A 25,034-nucleotide genomic window follows, 5' to 3' on the forward strand; every position below is an offset into this window, starting at 1 on the left:
TAAAGAAAATACATGTCAGACAGTTCGTGCACAACAAATATCAAAATAGTAATCAAGGGATCTGTTTTAGTGATGCACATTCAGGGATAAATTCAGGGGTGAATCCAGTGCTGTTCCTCAAATAGTACCATGGGATTTTGTATATTCGCCCAAGAAAACAGATGAGGCCTCATATTTATAATCCAGTGGGAAAATAGCACCTACGATACTGTAGGGCTCCCTCAGTACTGCACTCATGTGCCATAAAATATTATGCTCAAATCTCTAACATGGGAGTTGAACCGAGAACCTTCTGATTCACAGTGAATCACAGTTGACACAACATATCCATGGAGAGTAGTCAGTTATTGGATTTAGTAAATCCACAGACAGTGGTCAGTGAATCCACTATAACAAAGAAAGGAATTGAGAATGTGGTGATATAACTACCACAATTGTTACCAAAACAATAAAATTATTTGAATTCACTTATACTTAACACTGCATCACAAAATTTGTTCTGGATAAAATTCTCAGAGCTGAACAGTCAGAAACTGCTCTTTAGCAGCAAGAGAGTTCATTGTTTTACATGGAGGCAGACAGTAATAGAGACTGACAGCTGTCAAAGTGTTGTCTCAATTCCTTTCTCTATTAATTGATAACTTTCTTTCCTAATTTCTAATGTTGTAGTCTGCTTCCCAACATCCTTGCCTACCATCAGCCTGACCCCCACCCCCTAGCTTCACTCCCACTTCCCACACTAGAGTCCTCGAGGAAAATGAAACAGACTCCAGAGATAAGGGAGCTTCCCATCCTGAGAGAACTGGCAAGCTCTGATATCATTGCAGCAATCACTTGGTCATTCGATGGGAATGACAGTCAACGGCAGTGCCGAAGGCTTTGTGAGAGGGAGTATGAGTCAGCCTTTCTGGGGACAGCAATCAGCTGTCAGGACCTTGGAAAGAGAGAGGGGAGGGGCAGGGAAGGGAGGAGGAGTGAGGACTGATTCTCAATTCGTGCTGTGCTTACATCCTGCTACTTCATCAATGCTGCATGTTGCCGAGGGCTGGCTGGCAGAGCTCCCTGCTGCATTCCACTTGCTGGTCTTTCAGTTCGCCTCTGCTGCAGAGACTTCAGCCTCATGTGATTATCATTCAGGAAATTCCTTGGCAAGCATATTTACTACCAGACTGCCACAAGCAGAGGAAGACAGAGACTCTCTAGTTACAGCAAAGGAAGAAATCTGTACTTCAGCTTTATTTAGGAAAAAAGCATTGCAAAGTATTTCCAATCACCCTGCATCAGTGGCTTCAGACTAGGTAAGTGCCATTGTGGCTGCATCTCTGTGGATATCAGGTGGCGGTTCTTGGTTGTGACTAACTCTGTCACTGTTTTGTGAGAAATGGCTCATTGCTGGTTTAGCAAAATCCATCTTGCTTGGCTCTGTTTGTGCATGGCAGAGAATTAGATAGAGCCAGAATCATAGAAATAAATTATTGCAGTACTGCAACCGTAATTATAAAATGCTATTTGCCTGCAATTGTTAGCAGAATATCTTTTAAAATGTGGGCTTCATATTGTATTGAAACTAGTGTATCCCTCTGTCAGCAATATTGGCTGGCAGAAAGCAGGACACCACAGATTGTGTTTAAATGGACATAGCAGTCTAGTGAGCTGAGTTTTTTTTTGACCTCTTTGCATTCAAGGATTCATTGGAGCTCAGAATTTATAGTGAGTAAGAACAACCAGGCAATCATTTGATTAAATGGGTGTTTGGTTGTTTGCATTGCAGTTCTAAAGTGGTTGGGTTGCACAAAACTGAACAAAATTTTCAGAGGTTTATTAACCATTTGGTTACTAGAAGATATTTTAACATGCAGCATACTGTGCAAGGTGACAGGAAAGTTTGCATGAATGACATTGAAGGTAAATGATGGTAGCTCATGTGATTATGATGAGATCACTTAAATTTTGTAGCATCTTTTAAATCTACTTGAGAGGATATGGAGCCCTGGTTTAATGTACAATTGAAAGAAAGTTATTATAGGAGACCAGAAGTTCTGAGCAATTAAATGACCAGCATATAATGAATTGCATGGATACTGTGAGGTAGAACACACAGAGGATACCCAAAATTATTCAGTGAAGTACATATAGCAAATAGCTGTGTCCTGAGGATAAAAGATAGCAAGCATGGGGTTAGGACAGAACAAATGGACAAATATGGGATAGTGTTTGTCCACAAGTTACGACAAAGAAACAATAGACATTTATCAATGGCTTATATGAAGGATGTTGGATCTCCTGGTAGAACATGGCATGAGAAGTTGTAAATTGTCACTTGTATAGAAGAAAATGGACCCAACAGTCAGTTACTTGTAGAATGCCATTTGTCTGGCAATGAGTTAAGTCGAGGAACATGCGTCAGTGAGTTAAATCAAGTGCATTGGATAACTGTCAGTGAGTTAAATTAGAAGGGAGGGATTCCTGACATTGATTTTAATCAAGAACAGTAACATCATGCAGTAAGTTAGATAAGTTGTAGTAGACACTAAGCAGGGGATGTTGGAGTGACAGGCAAATTCTGCTGGATTGGAACTTTTACTGTCCTTTTACAAAAGGAGGGGGGAATAAGCTTGGTGAGTGCAGGCCCAGTAGTATTTGAAAATCTTCTCGATATCACTGGCAATACTTAATTCTAATTGGGATGGCATGGTTTAATAAGAGAATAATAGTATTCTGGTCATGTGATACAGAGGGTTATAACACTAGAAGTCAGTTGCACAGATATCTGTATGTTGGTTTATCAGAATATAACATGGAGCAATGTATTTCATAAAGATCAGTGGTCAGGTTTTATGCAAAAAATAATGGGGTGCTTGCTGGTTGTGAGAGTAGGGGCAAACCATTGGCCTGTTATAAGATCAAAATTGTAATACATGAACTGCATTTTCCTGTCTTATCTTCATTTACCTTGAAACTTTTTGTCTTAAATATTCTATTGATCTCAGTCTTGTCAACTAAGTATCCATAACCCTCTTGCTAACTGTGTCCCAGTTTAGAAAAATATAGTTCATAGCTGGTTTTGCAAGATCCACCTTGCTTGGCTCAGTTTGTGCTTGGCAAAGAATTAAAGAGCGTGAATTATGGAAAGAAATAATTGCAGTGCTGCAGCCATCTGAAAACCATGTTTGTTCCCCCAACTGTAATGAGCTGTTTCCCTGCAATTGTTAGCAGAGTAATTTAAGACATGGGCTTGTATTCTATTGAAACTAGTGTAACACTCTGTGGGCACAATTGGATAGCAGAAAGCAGGACATATCACATAGTGGTTATATGGACATTGCTGTACAATTAACTGAGATTATTTTGACTTTGATTTCAAGGATTAATTACAGCTCAGAATTTGCAGTGAATAAGAATAACTAGGCAATTACTTGATTAAATGGTCATTTAGTTATATTGTTAATTAAGGGATGAATATTGGCCAGGACACAAGGCAAATGGTGTTAAATCTATTTCAGAGTAGGGTGGTGAATTCCAAAGATTCTCAATGACCCTGGGTGAAGGAATTTCTCCTCATTTCGGGTCTTAAGTGACTAATTTAGATTCAAGTGAGGAAACAGGTCAATCCCTCTAAGAATGTTACGTTTTGGTATGATCATTTCTCACTTTTCTAAATCCAGAGAATATACGCTGATTCAACTCGACCTCTCCATGTAGGACAACTGTTCTTCCCAGAAATAAATCAAGTGATCCTTTGTTGTACTCCTGCTGAGGCAGGCATATATTTCCTGATGTAACTGATGTTAACTTTCCTTGATTTGTGTACAAGGGAGATCCAAACCCCTCTGAATGCCAACATTTGTTAGTCATGCACCTTTTAAAATATCGGCAGATAATAGACACTTGGCTCTCAGTTAAGACAAATGCAGTGATGCTGGTGATTTATGAATAGAACCCTGGTCTGACAGAGTGCCATGTATTTTGCAGTTATATATTATTAACAATTACTCAATAGGTATACTGTACTTGTTTTGATGCTCTGATGACCAGAGCATTACAGAGGCAGGAGGGAAAGGGCAGTGTTCAAGAGAGTGGCTGCTGATTGATTTAGTTACATTCTTAATAAAAACCAACTGAAGCAATCGTTCTCCAGAAGGCAAACAAAATTGGTCGCAACAAATTTCCAATGGAGATCACTCCAGCCATCAGACTCTGTTACTGATGGTTGGATTTGAGTCCCTTTCTTGTGCAGGAAATTGAAACTGAAAATTATGGAAATACTCAACAGATCAGGGAGCTTCTGTAAAGTTTCAGGTTATTGACCTTTCATCAGAACTGTGACACTTAGAACAAAACAGGTTTTAAGATGGAGAGAAAGTAGAGAGGGGAAGAGAGGATCATAGAACAATGACAGTTCATGGCCATTGTACCCACCATGGCCAAAATGGAGCTATTTATATTCCACTTCCCTCCCTGATTGGGTGAAAGACAGTAGAGATTAAATGATTAAAAATGGATAATAGTGCAAGGTGGAAAAGAACGATAATGGCACATGTACAGAAACAAAAGATTGGTTTAGGGGAGATATAAAAGGAAAAAGCAGAATCATTACATGAAATTACCAAAGGTAAATCTTGTGAGTAATTGAAATTTGAAATAAAAGCAGATAATGTTGAACTCAACGTTGAAGTTGCAGTGTACCTAGACAGATGATGATTCTTCTGGTTTCATTGGAACTGTGTTGGAGGCTGCAGATCACTCAGGATTATATGGAGAGGTAAAGCAAAACAATACCCAATCTGCATTTTGTCTCCCTATTGTAAAGCAGACCACATCATGAGAAGCAAGTAGATGATACTAAATGGAAAATTATGCAAGTAAATCACTACTTCATCTGGAAACTGTTTGGAGTCCTGAATGGTGGGAAAGAGGAAGCCAAAGGACAAGTTTGCATCCCAAGTGGTTGGACAGGAAAGTGCCATGGAAGAGACAGCGGATATTGATGGAAATTAAGGTGTGATCCAGACTATCCACAGTTCCTTTGGAATGCTAAGAGGGAAGAGCAGAAAATGTGTTGATGGTGGCATAAATTAGAGGTATTGGAACTGGCAGAGGATTGAATGTGGCAGCTGAGGGGTTGGAAAGTTAGGAGAGGGATAATCCCATATGAGTTCTGAAAGGGATGAGGAAGGGTGATAGCAGAAATCCAGGAAATGAATGGACATGGTCAAGGTCCATGTCCCCTATGGTGGAGGGGTTGAGGAACATGTATTGGAAGCACTGATGTGAAAGGGTAGGATGAAACTTATTGTAAGAGTTGATGAAATTTTCTAGTTTTAAGTGAGAGAAAGAAGTGCAACTGGTACAACTATCCCTTTTTCTGGTAATATTGATAACAAAAGAATTGAGTGTAATTGAAAGAAGGTTCCACATATCTCATGAAGAGATAGGAAGATCCAGACTGGTTCCTGTGGGTACTTCTATGTACTTGCTAGATGACTGGAGTCAAAGACGTCGTTGTTCAATAAGAGAACAAGTTCAGCCTGATGGAGGTGATCATGGAGGAAGACATGGACTAAGGGCCCCAGGCTATTCTGATGGGGAATGAATTTATCGAGGGGTTGGATGTCAGTGATAAAAATGAGATGGTTGGGGGCAGGAAAGTGGAAATGGGAACCTTTTGAAATGGCTGTCAGAGGTTTTGCAAATATAGATGGGAATAGATTGGATTAAGGGAGATAAAGTAGAGTCAAGAATTATGAGTTCTGTTGAGGAAGAACAAACTGAAACAATGAGAGAAGAGTATGCTTGGTTGGGGTATCATGAAGCTGCAATGATCTCCAGAGCAGATGAGATCAGTGATTGTCTGTGAAAGGATGGCCTAATGTTTGATGGTATGTTTGTGATCCAGAGGGAGATATGATATTAGAGAATTGCAAAGTGGAGGTTGATCTGCCAAAACAACAATAGTACCACCCTTGTCTGCTGGTTTAATAATAAGATTGAAGTTGGACCTTGGTGAAATGTGTGCTGCAAGTTGGCAAGCAGGGATGGAGGGATACGTGCAGTGGTAGGTGAAAGGAAGTGAATGGAATGTAAAAATTGAGATGATTAGTGTCACGCTGTCAGTTTGTAAAGGAAAATCTCAAGAAATTGAGGGGCCAATGGAAAAGATTCAGATGAATCAGAAATTATGAAGTCAAGTGAAGGGGGTCAATGTGCAGGATGAAGAATCTTAGCGAAGAAGTGGTGGCAGAGGTGAAGGTGGTATGGGAAGAGCTCATTATTTGAGGTTTGTGGTTTGTTGAGGTGGGGATACAAGGGGATGAAACTGAGACTTCTGCTTTTTAATAACAGAAGGAGAATAAGAATGACTTTAGTAAAGGCATGAGATGAGGCAAAGTATGAAATGGAACTGTGGACCAGGATAGCTTTGGGACTGAGTAAGTTGGTGCGGTTGAGGAGAAGAATTGAGAGCTTGTATTGTCATCGCACAGCATTGAATGTTGATGTCAGGGGTTGCAACAAGACTAGTGTTCAAGAACCACTGAATATATGGATATCTGTACTCATGGATGAATCTGAAATGTGAAGAGCAGAATTTCAGTTAGAATCCAAGTGGAATAAGACGAAGAGACAGTTGTTAAGGAAAGTGATATGGTTCTGAAAATGATATGGTTTTGAAAATGAGTTCTGGTAGATGTCTGATCAGGGTCAAGAAAGCATTGAGTATGACTTGGTATTATAAGGACACTAACCCACAGCGCCACCTTTCATTCTAAACTTTTCTGCATAGTCAACAGTAATGGAAAACAAATAAAACTGCAGATACTGGAATCTGAAGCAAGAACAGAAGTGTGTGAGGAAATCAGCCAGTCAAGCAGTGTCTGTGGAAAGAGAAACCAGTCAACATTTTGGGTCAGCAACCCTCCTGGCGGGGTGGGGGGGGGGGTGCGGTGGGGGGGAGAGAGAGGAGCAGTTACAGCTTTGAAAGCAGAGTTAATTGGGGGGGGTGGAGTGAGGAGCAAGACAAAAGCCCATATGGAGATAGGTTAAGACAGAGCAGGTGATAAGGAGCATGAATACTGACCATTAGCAAGACATTTGAAAGAGACTGGGCGAGAAAGTGCCACAAGCACGATAAAGAAAAGAGAACAGTTTACTTGAAGTTGGAAAATTCAGTGTTCATTCCAGGGGGTCTAGAGGGAAGATAGGGTGCTGTTCTTTTAGTTTGCTATAGTGAGTTTGGACCTTATTACAACAGTGGAGGAGGCTGTAGACAGACAAGTTAGAATGGGAGTGGGATGGAGGATCGAAGTGGCAGGCAATGGGAAGCTCGAGATCACTCCTGTGGACTAAGTGCAGGTGCTCTGCAAAGCAGTCATCCAATCCGCATTCGCTTTCTCCAGTGTAGAGGGCACCGCATAAATCTACATATTGATATCATTCTATATCAGTAAAAATAGATGCCATTAACAGCTATAAATTACACTCAGTTATTAACCTTTATTTTGAAAGGGCCAAAATGGCAAAGACTGCTTGCACTAAATTTGGAAGTATTTATCAATTCTGCAATGTAATCTAATTCTGGTTTAAAACGGGCAAGTTTAGCAAAGATTAAACAGCACCCTCCTATGGCTTACTAGGTAAATACAGAGTTATGATGCTGAACCAAAAAGATCGAAACTATCATTTGTGTGTATATTAAGATAACAAAAAAAACTAGCTTTTATGGCAGCAGTGTGTCATGGTCTAGCAGACAACTAACAAACTGTTTCTAAAATCCTCAGCAGCCTCACACTTTATTATCTATGTAACCAACTGTAAGATCTTAGTGTTCCAACAATTGTGGTCTGCTTTCCATCACCGCAACATTGGTGGATGTGATTTCATCTGCCAAGTCAGTGTTCTGAGATGCTTCCTCCACCCCACAAACTATCTGCCTGTCTACCTTTCATGCTATTTTTAAGTTGTTCCTTAACCTCTTTCTTTGATCAAGATTTTGGTTACCTACCCTATTATCTCTAGCTGGCTCTGTATCAAATTCCTGTTTGATAATGATTCTGTGAAACTTCTTTGATGTTATACTACAATTAAGTGCAAATAATTGTTGTTGTATTCATTACTGTAATGCAGGGATATGCGAGGTCAGCATTGGCTGGGATGGGACCTCATCACATATTACAAAGGATGCTCGATTGCAGTATCTTTAATTCTAGCAGGTTTCTCCTGATCTTCTTTGTGGGTGGTTTATACTCAGGGCTGGTGTTACGATGCTTAGCTGCAAGTTGATTCTGCTTCCGTAAATCTCATACAATTGTAGATGATTGTAAATTGCTGTTGTTATTCATGGGATAATTACAGCTGCTTGTAGATTTCAGGCTGCAGGCCAATTTGCTTCTCATTATTCCAAAGGTCGTCTTGCAACTATAAGCAACTTTAAAGTCTGATGTCTGAAAAAATGGCTTCAGTTTTAGTAACTTTCTAACGACCTTCTGCAAACTTGCTGATCATGCCACCTATATATGTGTAGCCACGGTAGTAGGCAGGCATGGTAATGTAGCGGTTAGCGTAACGCTCTTACAGTGCCAGTGATCCGGGTTCAATTCCGGCCACTATCTGTGAAGAGTTTGTACGTTCTCCCCATGTCTGTGTGGGTTTCCTCCGGGTGCTCTGGTTTCCTCCCACATTCCAAAGACATACGAGTAAGGAAGTTGTGGGCATGCTATGTTGGTGCCGGAAGCGTGGCGACACTTGTGGGCTGCCCCCAGAACACTCTATGCAAAAGATGCATTTCACTGTGTGTTTCAATGTACATGTGACTAATAAGATATCTTATCTTACCTTCTACTTCGAAAGTTGAAAACTTATTTGAGTCTTGTCTGGGAATCTGGAGGAACTGGTCACGTTGGAAAACATTTTTATAGGATTTCCAATCCCTCAAAATGCCATTGTGAAAGTACATTTAATGTAGCTTTACAGAAGTAAGCTTCATTTAACCTCTTTCATTGTCAGCCATTGCAGTTGATTTATTGTTCTCATGTGGTAGTTTTCCCATTGATTTTCTTTGTTTTTGTTTCAAAGCTTCCCCATCACGTCAGCTGTGACATGGTCTACTTTTATGAATGAATATGGGTCAATCAGTTGCTTTTGTACAAAGGATAACATGGAAATGCAATATACAGACTTTGTTATGCCAGGCAAATAGTCATTTATACTGAAGCATTATAAGCAATGGAGACATGGAAGTCTCCACTTAATGAATTTGGAAAGAAGTTTGGAAAAGTTCTTGCCATATTTTCTTTATGCACTAAACTAATTTTTGATCCATTTATTGCATAGATCACAGAACAGTACAGCTCAGCATTGGAATAGGCACTTCAGCCCTGATGTGTGTGCCGAACATGGTGCTGCTTCTGCATGCGTGTGGTCTATATCCCTAAATTCCTTGCCTGTTCATGTATCTGTCTAAATGCCTCTTCAAATGCCTATTGCAGAAAGAAAATCTCATGCATGAATCTCAATAAACAATAGTGGATAGTGGCATTCTGCTCTCTGTCTTATTAACTGTTGGCTCCTTAGAAGGAATACAAAGTAGCTTAGGAAATTTTGATTTTGTTTTGCTGCTCTTTTTTTCTACTTTTGCCAGCTGTTTCTGTGATTGTATCTAGTACATTAATGTAGAAACATTTACTATAGCAGCTTTTGTTCAGAACCTCTCTCCAAACTTGAATAATGGAATCATTTATAGAATCATACAACACGGATACAGGCCCTTCGGCCCAACGAGTTCTTGCCGACCATGGTACCCACCCAATTTCCTGCGTTTGGTCCATTTCCTAAGTCCCACCACTGCAGGTACTTCTAGAAATTATTTGTTAGAGCATAACAATGTAAGTATGTTATTACTATCTTATGTGTGAATTCATGTATGATAATTTAGAATCATACAATGTGGAAAGAGCTATCACTTGGCCCCACTTTCCTTTTCTTTCCCATAGCACCGCAAATTTTACCATTTTGTAATATATACCTATTTTTTAAAAATTGAAAAAAATGTTCTTGTGCCGACTCTTGAATAATGTGTTCCAGATCTCATCATTTGAGGTATAAAATGTCCCTTTTCACATTTCTTGTTCGTGGTCAATTACCTCAAATTTGTGTCCTTTGGTTATTGTCCTCTCTGTTACTAAAGGTATATTTTCCTCTCTGCTATACCAAAATCTTCCATGATTTTGAACACCTCTACCTGTTTTGCTCTTAACCTTAGCTGTAAGATCATTCAATGAACGATCAACAGAATCCTTGGGAAAACACTGGAAGTTGTTAAAATATGTGGAAGATTTTCATTTGTGTTGTTTAGAGTATGTAAATATGTATGTGTACCTTTAAGGATTGATATGCCATTTGGTATGACTCTGGTACATTGTTGAACCAGAAACTGCTATTGAGTGCTGTTGCCTAGAATAAGGATCTTCTGTTCATAGCTCTGACTCTGTGTTGCTGCTTGTATAAGTAAATAAACAAAGGATCCAACAGACGTTGGGCATGTGTAAAGCTAGGACCCATGAAATCAAGATACTGACAAATAGTTATAATACGGAAAGTTTGGAAAAAAAACCTTCTGGACAGTCTTGAGACTGTGGAATGCACAACTATAAGGAGTGGTAAGGGCACATAGCATAGAATCATTTAAGGGGAAGCTAGAAAAGAGATAAAATCTGTGGGAAGAGGTCAGTTGAATAGCCTGTTCTGTGTTTAAATTTTATGTAAAAATGTTAACTTAAACTATAATTCTGTGGGTTTTATACCAAGGTAATAGAGTGGAAGAGAATCAGTGTGGAATCTCACAGCTGTGAGCACTATTTTACTTCTGTATCTGAGTTTTGAGATAGTGTGGTGTATCTGTTAAAAGATCAGTAATGTATTATTGAACAGGTGGTGCAAGAAAATACATACCCAATGCCATGGCATTGAGTATATGTTACAAAATGGTAAAATTTGCAGGGTTATGGTGAAAAGAGCAAAAAAGTAGGGCCATCTCACAGCTCTTTCTGTGCTGTTTGGTTAAATTATCAGGCAGCAGGCCAAACCCCAATCTTCACAAAAGACAAAACACCCAATTTAAATATTGCACAGATTTAAAGTAGTGGGACAAGTTAGTATATTGATAAAAGTGACATCATGTAATAGGTCAAGTACAGACTAGGGCCTCTGTCAGGCCAGTTGAAAAGAATGATGGAGTTAATAGGCAGATAATTTTAATTAAAAAATTAAGAATTTTGGCCAAAGTTTTTCTTTTGGTTTGGAGGAATATAAAATCTGGCATAAACTAGTTAAGCTAAATGGTCTGTTTCTGTGGTGTAAGCTCTGTACAAAAACATTTGCTAATGCCATTCCTTTGCTTTGTTCCACTGGTTTCACATTGAAGTTATGGCACAGTTTGCCAGCTATGAAATGAATGACTTGTGTTTATGTAATGCCTTTATAACTTCAGGGTGCCCTGGTGTTTTACAGCCAATTAAGTTGATTTTGAACTGTAGTTATTACTGTCTTGCAAAAAGCACAGCACAACAAAATTCATGGCCAGCAATGAGATTATAACAGATCATCCATTTTAGGTGGTGGTTTAGCAATAATTGTTTTCCAGTTTACCACGAGAATTCCCTTACTCTTCTTTGAGTAGTACTGTGAGATCTTTTAAATCTAAGTGGGGAGGACAGAAATAGAATGCTTCCAACAATGAAGTGCCGATCTGATGTACTGCAGCCGGTGTTTACAGTGTGTGGTCTTCTCTCCACTGGAGAAACCGAATGCAGATTGGGCTTGGTAGAGCACCTGCTTTCAGTCTGCAGGGGAAACCCTGAGCTACCTGTTGCCAGCCACTGTAATTATCCATCCCACTCCTATTCTGACCTATCCGTCTCTGGCCTCCTGCTCTGTTACAATGAGACACAAAGCAAGACTGAGGAACAGACCTGATCTTCTGTCTGGGCATGTTGCAGCCTTCTGGATTCAATATTGAACTCTACAACTTCAGGTAATTTGATTTCTCTGTGTGTATCAGTCATCCATCTATGATATTGGCTCAGCTTGTTTGTTTTTATTTCTGTTTCATTTCTTTCTCTGGAAGTGGAGGACATTCCTAGCCTGACTGTCTATGTTCTCACTCTCTAATTGCTCCCATTCACTCATTGACTGGATAGCCTTGTTTACAGCTTAATCCCCATATTCACCCTGATTTCACCCTATCAGAGAAATCCCCCTTCACCCACCCTTAACTTTCTTCTTCCCAGTTCTGCTGAAGGGTCTTTGACCTGAAGTGTTAATTCTGTTTCTTTTCCCATAGATGCCTTGTGATTTACTGATTATTTCCAATATTTCCTGCTTTTATTATTGATGTACTTGTACTGATTTTTAACAGAAGTCCCACCCATTGGGAAATTGCAATTCATCCTGATGTAGGTTTCACTTGTTATATTTTCTTCCCATGAGATGTCATCAATGTGCTTGGCTCGTTTTAGTGACTTAACAACAGAACTTTGATCAAAAGGTCATGATTTACAAGCTTTGCAGTTTACATACAATAAAATGTAGGATTCAATTCTTATAGAACTACATGGTTTAAGGGGATATTCCTAGGATATCGTTTTATACAATAAATCTCTCTGTGTCTCTTCTGAATTTTATTCCATTATTAATGTTACTCATAGTGTATAATTGTGGCCCCCAGCTCATCCTTGGCTAGGACCTCCTTGACCTGGTGGTGGCATTTATCCCCTTTTTGGCTCCCTGGATTGGCCTGCGCATAGTTCAAAGGGCCCATGTTTTAGGATGCTCCAATGCCACCCCATCCACCAGCTGCCATAGAGAGATCCCTGTTAGAGTATTAACTTGTTTCCCATGTTTCGGTTTATGAATGCCTTTTGGTTCTGACTGTCCAATAAGTGACAATCTATGTGCAGGTTGGGTTTTAACATCTCTGAAGGGTGTAAATCAAAGAAGTGATCTCCTAAAGCATGGATGTGCCAATTTTGTGATTTTATTTGCGACTTTTGATTTGGCATCAGTGCTGTGAGCATACAAAAACGCCTGTAGTCCAGTTTCTAGGCATATATTCTTTCACCTGTAGCTGTATTTTTCTGTTAGGTGTTCCTCTAGATTTCTAACGTGATAAGCAAGAGGGGGAGAGGCCTTTTGAAGCAGGACAACCTGTCAGAAGCTCATAGGAGGAAGAGAGGGAGAAGGGCTCTAACCAGGAGGATGTATTTGTAGCTTGTTTTCAGGGATTAGTTTTCATATGTGCACCTGAGTGAGAAGCACTGCCTGTGAGGCACTGCTTTGGCAAGAATGTAGAGACCAAAATCGGAACTGTGCTGCAGCTACAGAACTACTTGTGAAGCACATTGATTGTGTTGTGAAGGTGACTGATTTTTCAAATTTTTTGCCTCAGGATTATTTCAGGTTAATACATGACATCAACTGTGTGCACTAGTGTAGTCTGTGACATAATCATTCCAGTGCCTGGGCTCCTCTGGTAGTGGTCTTGTTTATAGTCCAGAGAGGGTGGTGTCTGGCTTCACGGTGGCTTGCTCCATCCTCCTCATTGGGCAAGAGTGAGGGCTCAGCCATTAACAACAGTAGATGAAGATAGGTGGCCCTTTCTGGTTGTGCTGTCTGAAAAAGACTCAGTGCCTTGTAGATTCAGTGTTAGCTGGAGACAAGTTTCATAGTTCATAGAGTCACAGAGTGAAACAGCACGGAAACAGGCCCTTTGGCCCAACTCGTCCATGCCAACCAAGATGCCCATCTACACTAGTCCCATTTGCCTGCATTTGGCCCATATTCTCTAAACCTTTCCTATCCACGTACCTGTCCAAAAGTCTTTTAAATATTGTTATCGCTGCCAGATCGGTTGCAAGTCTGTTGCATAAAACACAATTGCAGTACCACACAACACTATGGAGGTTTCCAAATAATAAACCAGTTCAAGCCCACATAAACACCCACATAAAGAAGGACCTGGACAACATTTGCACTTGGGTGGATTGTGGTAAGAATAAAGGGTCACCCATTAAAGACTGTAATGAGGAGGAATTTCTTCTGAGTATTTTGCATCTTCAGGATTGTCTACCTCAGAGATCTGTGGATGTTCAATTATTAATTATATTAAAGGCTGAGAGAGAATCTTGGAACGTGAGGGAATGAAAGTACTGGGAATCGGTGTAGTTGGGGGTAAATTACTAGATCAGCTTTGGTATTACTGAATGGCAGGGCAGCTCAAGGGTGTAATGCTACTCATACTGCAACTATCTCCAACAAGAATTCATCCACCTCTCTTTGACATTCAACGTTCTTACCATCATCAACTTAGACCAGACACAGTATTGCTGTTGATGCAAGAGTAGATCAGAGGGTGGGCATTCTCCACCAAAGGACTCCTGACTTCCCGAATCCTTCCACCATCTGCAAGACACATCAGCAATGTCATGACGATCTCTCCACTTGCCTGGATAAGTGCAGTTCCAACAACACACAAGTAAATTAACACCATCCAGGACAAAGTAGCCTGTTTGATTGACAAAAAATTCATCACTCTGTACATTCCCTTCCTCCAGTGGCAGTGCAATATGGCTGCGGTGTATACCATCCACAGGTTGTCGAGGATTCTTTAACAAAACCTGCCAAACCCACTGTCTCTATCATTTGGAAGTACATAAGCACCAACATAAGAATGTCACCACCACTTAGAATTCCCCACACCTTCTTGACATAGAGTTCACTTTTAACTGGGTTAAAATCCATGAACTTCTAGCCTAACAATACCGGTTGTATCTTATTACCATATACCTGCAGAGTTGCATACATCACATATGTATCCGTTTTGCACTCAAGCATGTGTATTTGTATCATTTTTACCAATAACAATTTCCAGATAGGAACCACTGATATGTTTGATAACTGGTATTCTGCTTTCAGGCACATAACTTTGGAAACCAAACATGGATTTTTAATGCATCCTTAATAATCCACTGACATATACAGTATAGAGTCATCAAAGTCTTAACTTCTCTCATCCTGCCTAAAACTATATGAAACTATCATTTACCCTGTCTAGGGAAATAGGTGGTGGGGAAGAGAGTATCATCATAATTTTGACCAGTTTTAGAGGGACATATTAAACATGCACATTATTTGCTAACTTACATGTCTTTAACGTTCTTAAATATTTTTTCAGGGCCTGTGCCCCTGCTGTCAACTCCTTGTGTACACCCCAGCATTCCTATAGTCTCAGACTACTTTGTTGAAGTTGTACTTTAGTCACTAACCTTTAAATTCGGGCATTACTTCTAAACAGTGAGATGCTCTGTTGTGTGCAAACTAAGTTCATTCAAAATGGTTTCATGTGTTACCAGTTCAATTATCAGTGACCATAAAGTACTAAATAGCCTTTAGTAGGTAGGTAGGTACAGTAGAGCTGGATGTTGGCAAGGTTGAATTGTGTTAGGTGTGTGTAATTTCTACTGTGGGACAGAATCAATACACAGTGAGAGCTGGGTGTAGTTAGTTACTTTTCCTTGTGTGAGGGTTAATGATAGGATGGGAAAGAGTCATTCTGTCTCTAAAATTGTGATATGTGTTTGCTTGGAATGTTCAATATAGTTTGCCTGAATTTCTGCAGTGGGTGAAGGAGATTCAGATGAGAAGGTCACTAATGTTAAACTGAACAGTTGGTGAGACCACATCTGGAGTACTGCATACAGTTGTGGTCACCTTACTTAAGGAGGGATATGCTTGCATTGGAGGCAGTTCAGAGAAACTTCACTAGGCTGACTCCAGGGATGAAGGGGTTCTCTGATAAGGAAGTGTTGAGCAAGCTGGGCCTCTACTCCCTGGAATTTTGAAGAATGAAAGGAGATTTTATTGAAACGTAGGATTCTGAGGGGGCTTCATGGGGCAAGTGCTGAGAGAATATTTCTCCTTGTTGGGGAATCTGGAACTGGGCATAGTTTGAGAATAAGGAATCATCCTTTTGAGGAGGAATTTCTTCTTTCAGAAGGTTGTTCTTTCAGTGGGAGGCAGATTATTGAATGTATTCATTGCTGAGATAGACTTCTGGACTATGGAAAGTTAAGGGCTGTGGGGTACAGGCAGGAAAATGGTTCAGGCCCAGAACAGATTGGACACAGTTTTATTAAATGGTGAAGCAGCTCAAGAGGCCTTATGGTCTGCACCTGCTCTTATTTCTTACGTCCTTGTGTTCTGCTGGTATCTGTAACAAAATTGAACTAAGAAACGTCTTTGTTTATTCTCCCACACATTGGTTAAATTTTAAAGATCATTGAGGGCAATTGGGTGATGATAAGGATATGGTAGTACTGCAGTTAAATTACTGGGCTGGTATCTGGAGGTCTGAACAATTGAGGTTGGTACCTGAGTTGAAACCCTATGGCATCTTAAATAACTAACTAAATTTGGAATAGCAAACTTGTATCAGTAATGGTGACAAAATACCAGATTGTCATAAAAACCCATTTGTTTCACAGATGTCCTTTGCAGAAGGAAATCTGCCAACTTTACCCGGTTGGCTAATATACAATTCCAGGGAGACTCGCAGCAGTATGGTTTACTCTTAACCCTGAAATGTCTTGGCAAGCTGCAATGTTGAGGGACAATTAGGATGGGCAGTTAATGACAGCCCTGCCAGTAAATAATCTTTTTAAAAATTTGTGGAGATCTTTTGGACATAACACTCATTTTCCAGCAAGTGATTACAAATCAGCAGTGCTGTTCAGAGCTCTGGAACACCTTATTGACTGGAGAGGCATTATTTAAGTTGAATGTGGTAGACTCATAACTTATCCCCTCATGGCTCTAGTGTTACCTATACGGTACAAACCTACTTGATTTTTACTTTTCATATCAGTAAACCTCAGGACTTGTTGGGTTCTGCAGTGGGCAGATGGGCAATATGCTTCACCAGTTTTCAGCCCAAGAATCAGGGTGAAAATTTACCCCCCCCCCCCCCCCAAAATAGTTTTCCTTTTTTTCTGCTCATTTTTTTTTTGTTGATCTCTTTCTCTGAAGTTCATGCTAAGGTTCTCCTCCTGTTTCCATCCCACCTTCACCACACTGTACCCTCCATCCATCCATTCTTCTCCAGTACTCAACAAAACTCTGGCTGCTATATGATGCTGTTATTTTTCTGGAGAATGACACGCTGCCATGAATAGGAATTTCCTTAATAAGGTTGCCTGAGTTATGTGGCAAATGTCGTGGGAAGGTGAATGGGCAGGAGTGTAAAAGTTCAGGAAACAAATTATTGCAGTTCTTAGTTCTTTTATGTTTAATGATCAGACTATTTCTGGAGATGAGTATCAGCTCCATACACCTCTCTGAATGTTTTTGTTTGACCTGGTAATTGAGTATACCTTGGATAATGAAAAGCGTAATAAAAACTGAAAATGCTTTAAGTAATCAACAGGGTGGGCAGTGAGGAACAGAGTCAACATGTCAGGTTGATAATTTTTCATCAGAACTGAAAACTGAAGCATAATTTAGATGATCACCTATTGTTTCTTTGCTCATTATCATCAAAATTGAAAGAAAACAAGCATGTTGAAATAAGGTATTTAATGCGTTATGGGCTGATTGACCACCATCTGTACGGTGAAATTCTACATGTACAATCCAGAGTATTATGTCTGTAATTTAGATGATTGGCTGTACGTAATTTATTTTATTGAATTCTTATCTCTTGATATTCCCATCATAACTTTGGCAGGTGACTAACAAGACCTTCAGATATAATGTGTAACTGGCTTATTTTCAGCAGTACAGGTCCTCCCCAGGTTATAAATGCCTTATTTATGGACAGCCCGTAGATACGAATGAGTATTTGGGAGACTGGCGGGATGGATGAGGATGGATTTACTGGTTGCTGCGGGGCTGCAGACATCTTCTGCTGGGTGGGAATTCGACATCTCTGTGTGCCCTCTCTCACCACCACCAAGCCACAAAAATTGGTCGAACCAAGCAGAGCTGGGAATGCTGAGCGGACTCACTCTCTCACTGAGTAAGTGAGGCCAGCTAACAGCTGCTTTTCTCGCCCCCTGCTTGCTGTCCCATTACAGCTATTCATTTCCGATTTACGAATAGTTCAGGTTACAAAGCATTCTCAGGGATGGAACCCTGTTGTAACCTGAGGACTGCCTGTATCAGAGATTGGAGGAGGCTGTAGTTAGTGGGGTTCTGCAAGGATTGGTGCTGCAGCCCCAGCCATTCAATCCATATCAATTATTTGAACTATAGCATCAAATATATTGGCTAGGTTTCTTGTGTGTGCAGTGAGAGTTATGAGGAGGATGCAGAGGTTTCAAGAGGTAAATACAGGCTAATGAGGACATGGAGATACAGGCTAAATATAGGCTAAAGAGAACATGAAGATAAAATTTGATATGAAAAAATGTGAGATCATCCACTTCGTCAATAAAAATAGAAACTCAGTTTTTTTTTAAAAGTGGTGAGAGATTGAAAAATATTCATGTTCAGAGGGACCTGGGTGCCCTTTTACATGAATCACTCAGAGTTAACACTCGGATACAATAATTAGGAAGACAAATGGTATGTTGGCCTTTATTGCAAGTACAAAAATGAAGATATGTTGAAATTACATAGGGCCTTGATGAGACTGCACTATAATATTGTGTGCTAGGCTGGTCTCCCTACCTGAGGAAGTCTAAAGTAATAGAAAGATTGCAATGAAGGCTTACCAGATTAATTCCTAGGATACGTATGATTGTTTAATGAGGAGAGAATTTGAAGTCTGGACCTCTACTCTCTTGAGTTTAAAAGAAGGAGAGGTGATCTCATTGATATATTTAAAAAAATTCTTACAGGACTTGAGAGGGTAGATGCAGAAGTGGTATTTTCTTGACTTTTTAACCATAAAGATGTTTTCAAAGATTCTGTTTAGACAAATTCCCTGCAAACCCAGTGTTTTCAAGCATTTATCTTATTTATTTAAATAACTTCCTATTAAAATTTAAAAACCCATGGAGACTCATCAAGTAAATAATACATGCTTGGACCAGAAATAAGTTAATTGGTTCTTCTCTCAAGCAAACAGCTGATAACCGACTGAACAAGTCACAACAGTGTATTGACTTCAACTGGGACATGGGCCATGATATTCTGACGGAAGTTCTCCTGAACTCCTGTTGTAGCTTCACCATAAGATCAGCGGGATCCCAATCCTTGACCCAGAGAAACAGCATGAACGGACATATTCTCTAATGGTTTTGCTGCAGTAACGATGGGAAACTGCGTGAATCTATATAAAATTTCAGGGACACGTGATTGAAACTGGCTATTAACTCCATAAACACCTTAACAGAATTAAATATCCAAATGTTGAGCTAGATTTTAAATTGAAATCCTGTTACCAAAATGTCTACTTTTGCTACAACTGGCATCACCCTTTAGTTATTAAAGACAGTAAGTATTTTTCCCAGAAGAAACTAATTCAACAGTATTTATCTGGCCAAGAAACTTGACAACTTTTATTTGAATCGTTTAATAGAGCAGAGCAAATTTTGTATGCTTTTGAATGCTAAATACGTTCTTATATCAGTTCAACAGACCAGAATCTTACACCATCTTTCCTCACTAAAAGTGTACTAAAAATCGTTGCCTGTTTTTATGAAACTAGGTTTTGAAGCATTTTTCTACATTTTTCTCCACAAGTGCAAGTAATTGCATTGTTAACATTTCAAAGGTTGTTAACTCTGTGTGCTTGTATAAGTTGTTATGTAATAGTGCCATATCTTTATTGCAAATAAGTGCTGCACTTTGAGTTTAAAATGCAACCTTTATTGGCATTTGAACTCGCTATTTTAGTACTACTTGATAGGGTGTGGTGGCAAACTACTATTCAAGGGAAGAGTTTGAATCCCACAACTGCAGATGTGTAAACGTAAATTCAAATAATTAAATACAATCTGGAATTTAAAGATGAGTATCAGTAAATTTTTTTTTAATTTTATTTTTTTATTTACGGCATGGTAACAGGCCCTTCTGGCCCAACCAGTCTGCGCCGCCCATTTTTTTTTAAACCCAAATTAACCTACCTGTACGTCTTTGCAATGTGGGAAGAAACCGGAGTACCCGGAGGAAACCCACGCAGACACGGGAGAACGTACAAACTCCTTACAGACAGCGACTAGAATCGAACCCCGATCGCTGGCACTGCAATAGCGTCGCGCTAACCGCTACGCTACCGTGCCGCCCTATGTAAAGGTAACATGAAGCTACTGAGCCATTGTTGGTAAAACCACATCTGGTTTCTAATGTTCCTCAGTGAAGAAATTCACCGTCCTTACCTATGTGTAACTCCACACTTGGTTGATTCTTAATTGGTCTCTGAATTAGCCAAGCAAGCCAATGGGAATGGACTGTAACAGCTGGTCTGGTCGTGCCAGTAGTGTCCACACTTCCTCAACAAATAAAAGAAATTCCTAAACATTCCACTGGCTTTGTTTCAACCTCCTGCAGCAACTGGGTTGGAGATCAGTGGAACAGCAAGAGAAATAGCAGAAAAGATGATTTCACGAGAAAGGAATCCAATGCAGAATCTTGGTGCCAATATGATTATGGCAGTGTAAGCAACCCCTCAGGGGTAAGTCAATAAAATATAGGTCATAGGAAATAAAAACAAAGTGCTGGAGCTACTCGGGTCAGGTAGCATCCTTGAGGAAAGAAACTGATGAAAGGTCTCAAGCAATAACTCTGTTTCATTCTCCACAGATGCTCCCTGAGCTGCTGAGTATCTGTTTCTATTTTCTTTCTTTATTTATTTCATGTTTCCAGCATCTGCAGATTTCCAGTGAGTTAATTGCAGATTGTTCAGGAGAACTGTTGCATTAATTTGATAGCATTAAGGTATTGATCTGGAGGATCAGGAGTGGATTATGGATCAATATCAGTGCACATCAGATAGTTGACAATGTTATCTTGAACACAATTCTCAAGACCATTCTTGAGTAATTGCAAAGTGTCAAAGCTGATCATATTTAGCGCTGTGTAAGCAAACAGTTCTGCTTCATGGTTCTTCTACAAGTAAAGAATTGATTTCTTTAGACCCATGTGGCATGTATAACAAAAGAAGCATATGGTGGCAGGGAAGAAAGTTTCCCACTGACACTGGCCTGTCTTGAGTTCTCGCCATGTTATGGACCTCATTTTAAACCAATTTTAGACAAAAACTAAATTGCTGGAAGAACTCAGCTGTTTATTTTTGCTCCAGATTCCAGCATCTGCAGTATGTTGCATGTCCTGATTTTAGCAATTGGATAAAAGGGAAAATGAATTTCTGTTGATCAAAAATATGTTAAAGTGAACGTCAAGTAAAAAACAGTTGAAATTTTGGGGGATTTGTCTGAACTTCAAGATGGATAGCACCTTATAAATTACATATGGATCACTGTAGCGCTCTGAAATCTGCTCAGCTGCATGAGTGCCTACTGACTGCAGTTGTTTGGAGATCTCCCAAATTACAACAGTGACTGGACTTCAAAAATACTTCAGTAGCTATAAAGTGCTTTGAGATATTGAGACTGGGGAAAAATGTGATTTTAAAAATGTTCATTTTTAAAACATTCGCGAATGTGGTAAAGCATGTTGGAAAAAGTAGACCAGGGAGAGCTGGCTAATTGTATACATAATTGGCTTGATGGTAGGAAGCAGCGGGTGACGGTGGAAGGTTGTTTCTCGGACGGGAGACTGTGCCTTAGGTCGGTGCTGGGCCTGTTGTTGTTTGTCATCTATATCAACAATTTGGATCAGAATGTACAAGGTATGGTTAGTAAGTTTGTAGATGACACTAAAATATGTGGTATAGTGGACAGTGGAGAAGGTTATCAAAAATTATAGAGAGATTTTGATCAGCTGAGCAGTGGTAAATGGAGTTTAATTCAGATGAGTGAGAGGTGTTGTACTTTGGGAAGTCAATTCAACATAATACTTTCACAGTGAATGGTAGGGCCCTGGGGAGTGTTGTAGAACAGAGGGACCTTGGAGTTCAGGCTCATGGTTCTCTGAAAGTGGAGTCACAGGTGGGCAGGGTGGTGAAGAAGGCTTTTGGCATGCCAGCTTTCAAAAGTCAGGGCATTGAGTATGGAATTTGGGAGGTCATAGGTGCAGTAGTACAAGACGCTGGTGAGGCCGCATTGGAACATTGTGTTCAGTTTTGGTCACCCTGCTATAGAAGAGATGTTATTAAACTGGAAAGAGTGCAGCAAAGATTTATAAAGATGTTGCCAGGACTTGAGAGACTGAGTGAGTGAAAAGGAGAGGTCGGACAGGCTAGGACTTCTTTCCTTGGAGTGTAAGAGACTGAGGTGATCTTATAGAGGTGTATAAAGTCATGAGGGGCATAGGTTGAGTGAATGTCTTTTTTCCAGGGTTGTGGCATCAAGAATTAGAGGCATAGGTTTAAGGTGAGAGGGGAAAGATTTAATAGGAACTTGAGGAGCAACCTTTTTACACAGATGGTGGTATTTATGTGGAATGAATTGCCAGAGAAAGTGGTTGAGGCTGGTACAGTGACAACTTTTAAAAGACAGTTGGACAGTTACATGGATAGAAAAGGTTGAACTTATGCAAAATAACGGTCAAGCCACGACTAGAATATTGTCTAATTCTGTTTACCATACTTGAAGGCTGTGAAGGTCCTGGAGAGGTTGCCGGAAAAAAAACCACTAGAATGGTTCCAGGATTTCAACTGCAAGATTAGACTGGAGAAACTGGGGTTATTTTCCTTGCAGTAAAAAAAGGTCAAGAAGAGATTTGTAGATGTGGAAGATCAGAAACAGGACTAGTCAGTGCCTTCAAAAACAAATTGGATAGGCTTTTGAGAGAGAATAATTTGCAGGGTTATTGGGAAGTATCAGGAAATGGGACTGATGGAATTGCTCTACCAGAGGCCAACGTAGACTCAATAGTCTAAATTAGTTTCTGTGTTTCAACAATTCTATGATTCTGTGACTTCAGCCAAAGAAAAAAATGAGGACTTCAGCTTTTCTGAGGCATTCCTGGATGCTAGCTATGCATATGTAACCTTGTATGTTTGATACCCTGGTTGATTGGGCAGTTGAGTTGTTGCTGAAACTGTATGACCAGCTCATGGAGCCTCATTTTAATGTGCTGCGCTGATTGTCTGTGATGTAATCCTGCTGGCAGCAATAAAGACACAAATCTGTAGGTGATAACATACTGCAGTTAGACGTGAGTAGAATAAGATTATGCTTATCAGTTTCAGGTACTTCCAAACAACTCACGGGGTGTAAGACAGCATATAATGGATCATTTTATCCAGCCAGCATATCACTGCAATCATCTTCCATTTAATCATCAAGATTTGTCATTCTTTCCATAGCAGTTCATTGCAGTGTGAACTTTGTTTCTTTCTTTCTGACCCTAACTGTACTTTCAGCTTGAATTTCAAGGCTTGGAAGTTTTAATATTGCATTCTTCCTTGACCTAGCAGGATACGGAAGTGTGCTTGACCACATGTGAGAGGATGTCAGTTTATGCCCCGTTGTTGGTTATATGAGTTTTTAAGATTAAACAAAAACGCAATTGGACTTAAAAACTGGGAAAGTTCTGGAGATGTACAATGGAACTTACAGCAATTAAATGCTGTGTTTTTGAATAGAAATCTGCATTCAACTATAACATTAAATAGAATAAAGAACTGGCCATAATCATGTTGCCTTCCTTCACCATTGTGCTTCCCTTTGCATTGATTCTGTGTGCTCAATTAAACATACAGTTAACTTCTGCAGACATGGAATTGAATTGAAGATATCCAAACTCCCTTCATCTAGGAATGGGGTTGCCAACTCTGATTGGACATATCACTTGTTGTTTCACCACGTCTTCCTGCCTCTGATCGCCCCGCCTCATGCTTATATGGTTGGTTATCCAAATTGTCCATTCTTACCACATTAGTCAGACAGCAAAACAAAAATGTTCATTTCCTAATAGGGAAATTCATGACTGTCTGTCAAACAGTCCATTTTCCCAATATCTTTACAACAAATAAACAAATATTCAAAGAAAATGAAGCAAAAGGCACTTTTTTCCAGGATCCTGAGGGGTCTTGATGGGGGATGTGCAAAGCATGTTTCCTCTTGTGAGAGAAACTAGAACTAGGGGATACTGTTAAGAAATAAGGGGCTGCCAATTTAAAAGTCTTCGGAATTCTCTTCCTCAAAGGGCAGTGGCAAAAGAGTGTCTGAATATTTTTAAGACAGGTAGATGGGTGCTTGATTAGTAAGGAAGTGAAAGACTGCCACAAGTAGATAGGAAAGCAGAGTTGAGATTACAATCAGGTAAATCATGATCTTATTAAATGGGGGAGCAGACTTGAGGGGCCAAGTGGACTACTCTTCCACCTAATTCATATGTACGTTATGTTGCTGAAAGCAACATCTGGAAGTACTCCACAGGTATGTCAGAAACTAGAAGGAGTAATCATGTCAACTGCAGGAGTTAATCTTGGTGGTAGATGATTTTTCATGAGAACCAGGTAAAGTTAGAAATTTTAAAAAGTTGTGAGGAAAAAAAAGTGGAATATAAATAGGAAGGTGGAAAGTTGTGATAGGGTGAGGTTCAGGAGAGATTGAATGACACAAGTGGTGGTGGTGCCAGCTGAAAGGGAGGTAGTGAATAATTTATGTCTGGGGGAGGTAAACAGGAGACAAATGACATCTGAAATTGATAGAAGAGTCATGGAGTAATACAGCACAGTAACAGGCCCTTCGGTCCAACTCATCCATGCTGACCATGATGCCCATCTCAGTTAGTCTCATTTGCCTGTGTTTGGCCCATATACCTCTAAACCTTTCCTATCAATTACCATGGATTTGACTCTGGTTGTGTCTTTTTTGCACTAATGTCTTGTTTGGCACGGTCTTTGTTTTTCTTCACTGTCTGGTATAATTTGTGTATTTATGTTCTGTGTGTTGTCTGAACCTACGTTTCGATGA

The 25,034-nt window shown here is 39.8% G+C and overlaps 1 protein-coding gene across 1 annotated transcript in view; it reads left to right on the plus strand.

Annotated features, from left to right (window-relative positions):
- Positions 1-1,057: 1,057 nt before the first annotated feature.
- Positions 1,058-25,034, plus strand: part of LOC127579347 (apoptosis-inducing factor 3) — a 98,913-nt gene continuing 74,936 nt past the window's right edge. Inside the window, exon 1 of the mRNA XM_052032082.1 lies at positions 1,058-1,298. The gene's annotated coding sequence lies outside the window, so the exon portion shown is untranslated. The remainder of the gene's footprint in view (positions 1,299-25,034) is intronic.

The sequence above is a fragment of the Pristis pectinata genome, chromosome 17 (genome assembly GCF_009764475.1).
Source record: "Pristis pectinata isolate sPriPec2 chromosome 17, sPriPec2.1.pri, whole genome shotgun sequence".
Lineage (NCBI taxonomy): Eukaryota > Metazoa > Chordata > Chondrichthyes > Rhinopristiformes > Pristidae > Pristis > Pristis pectinata.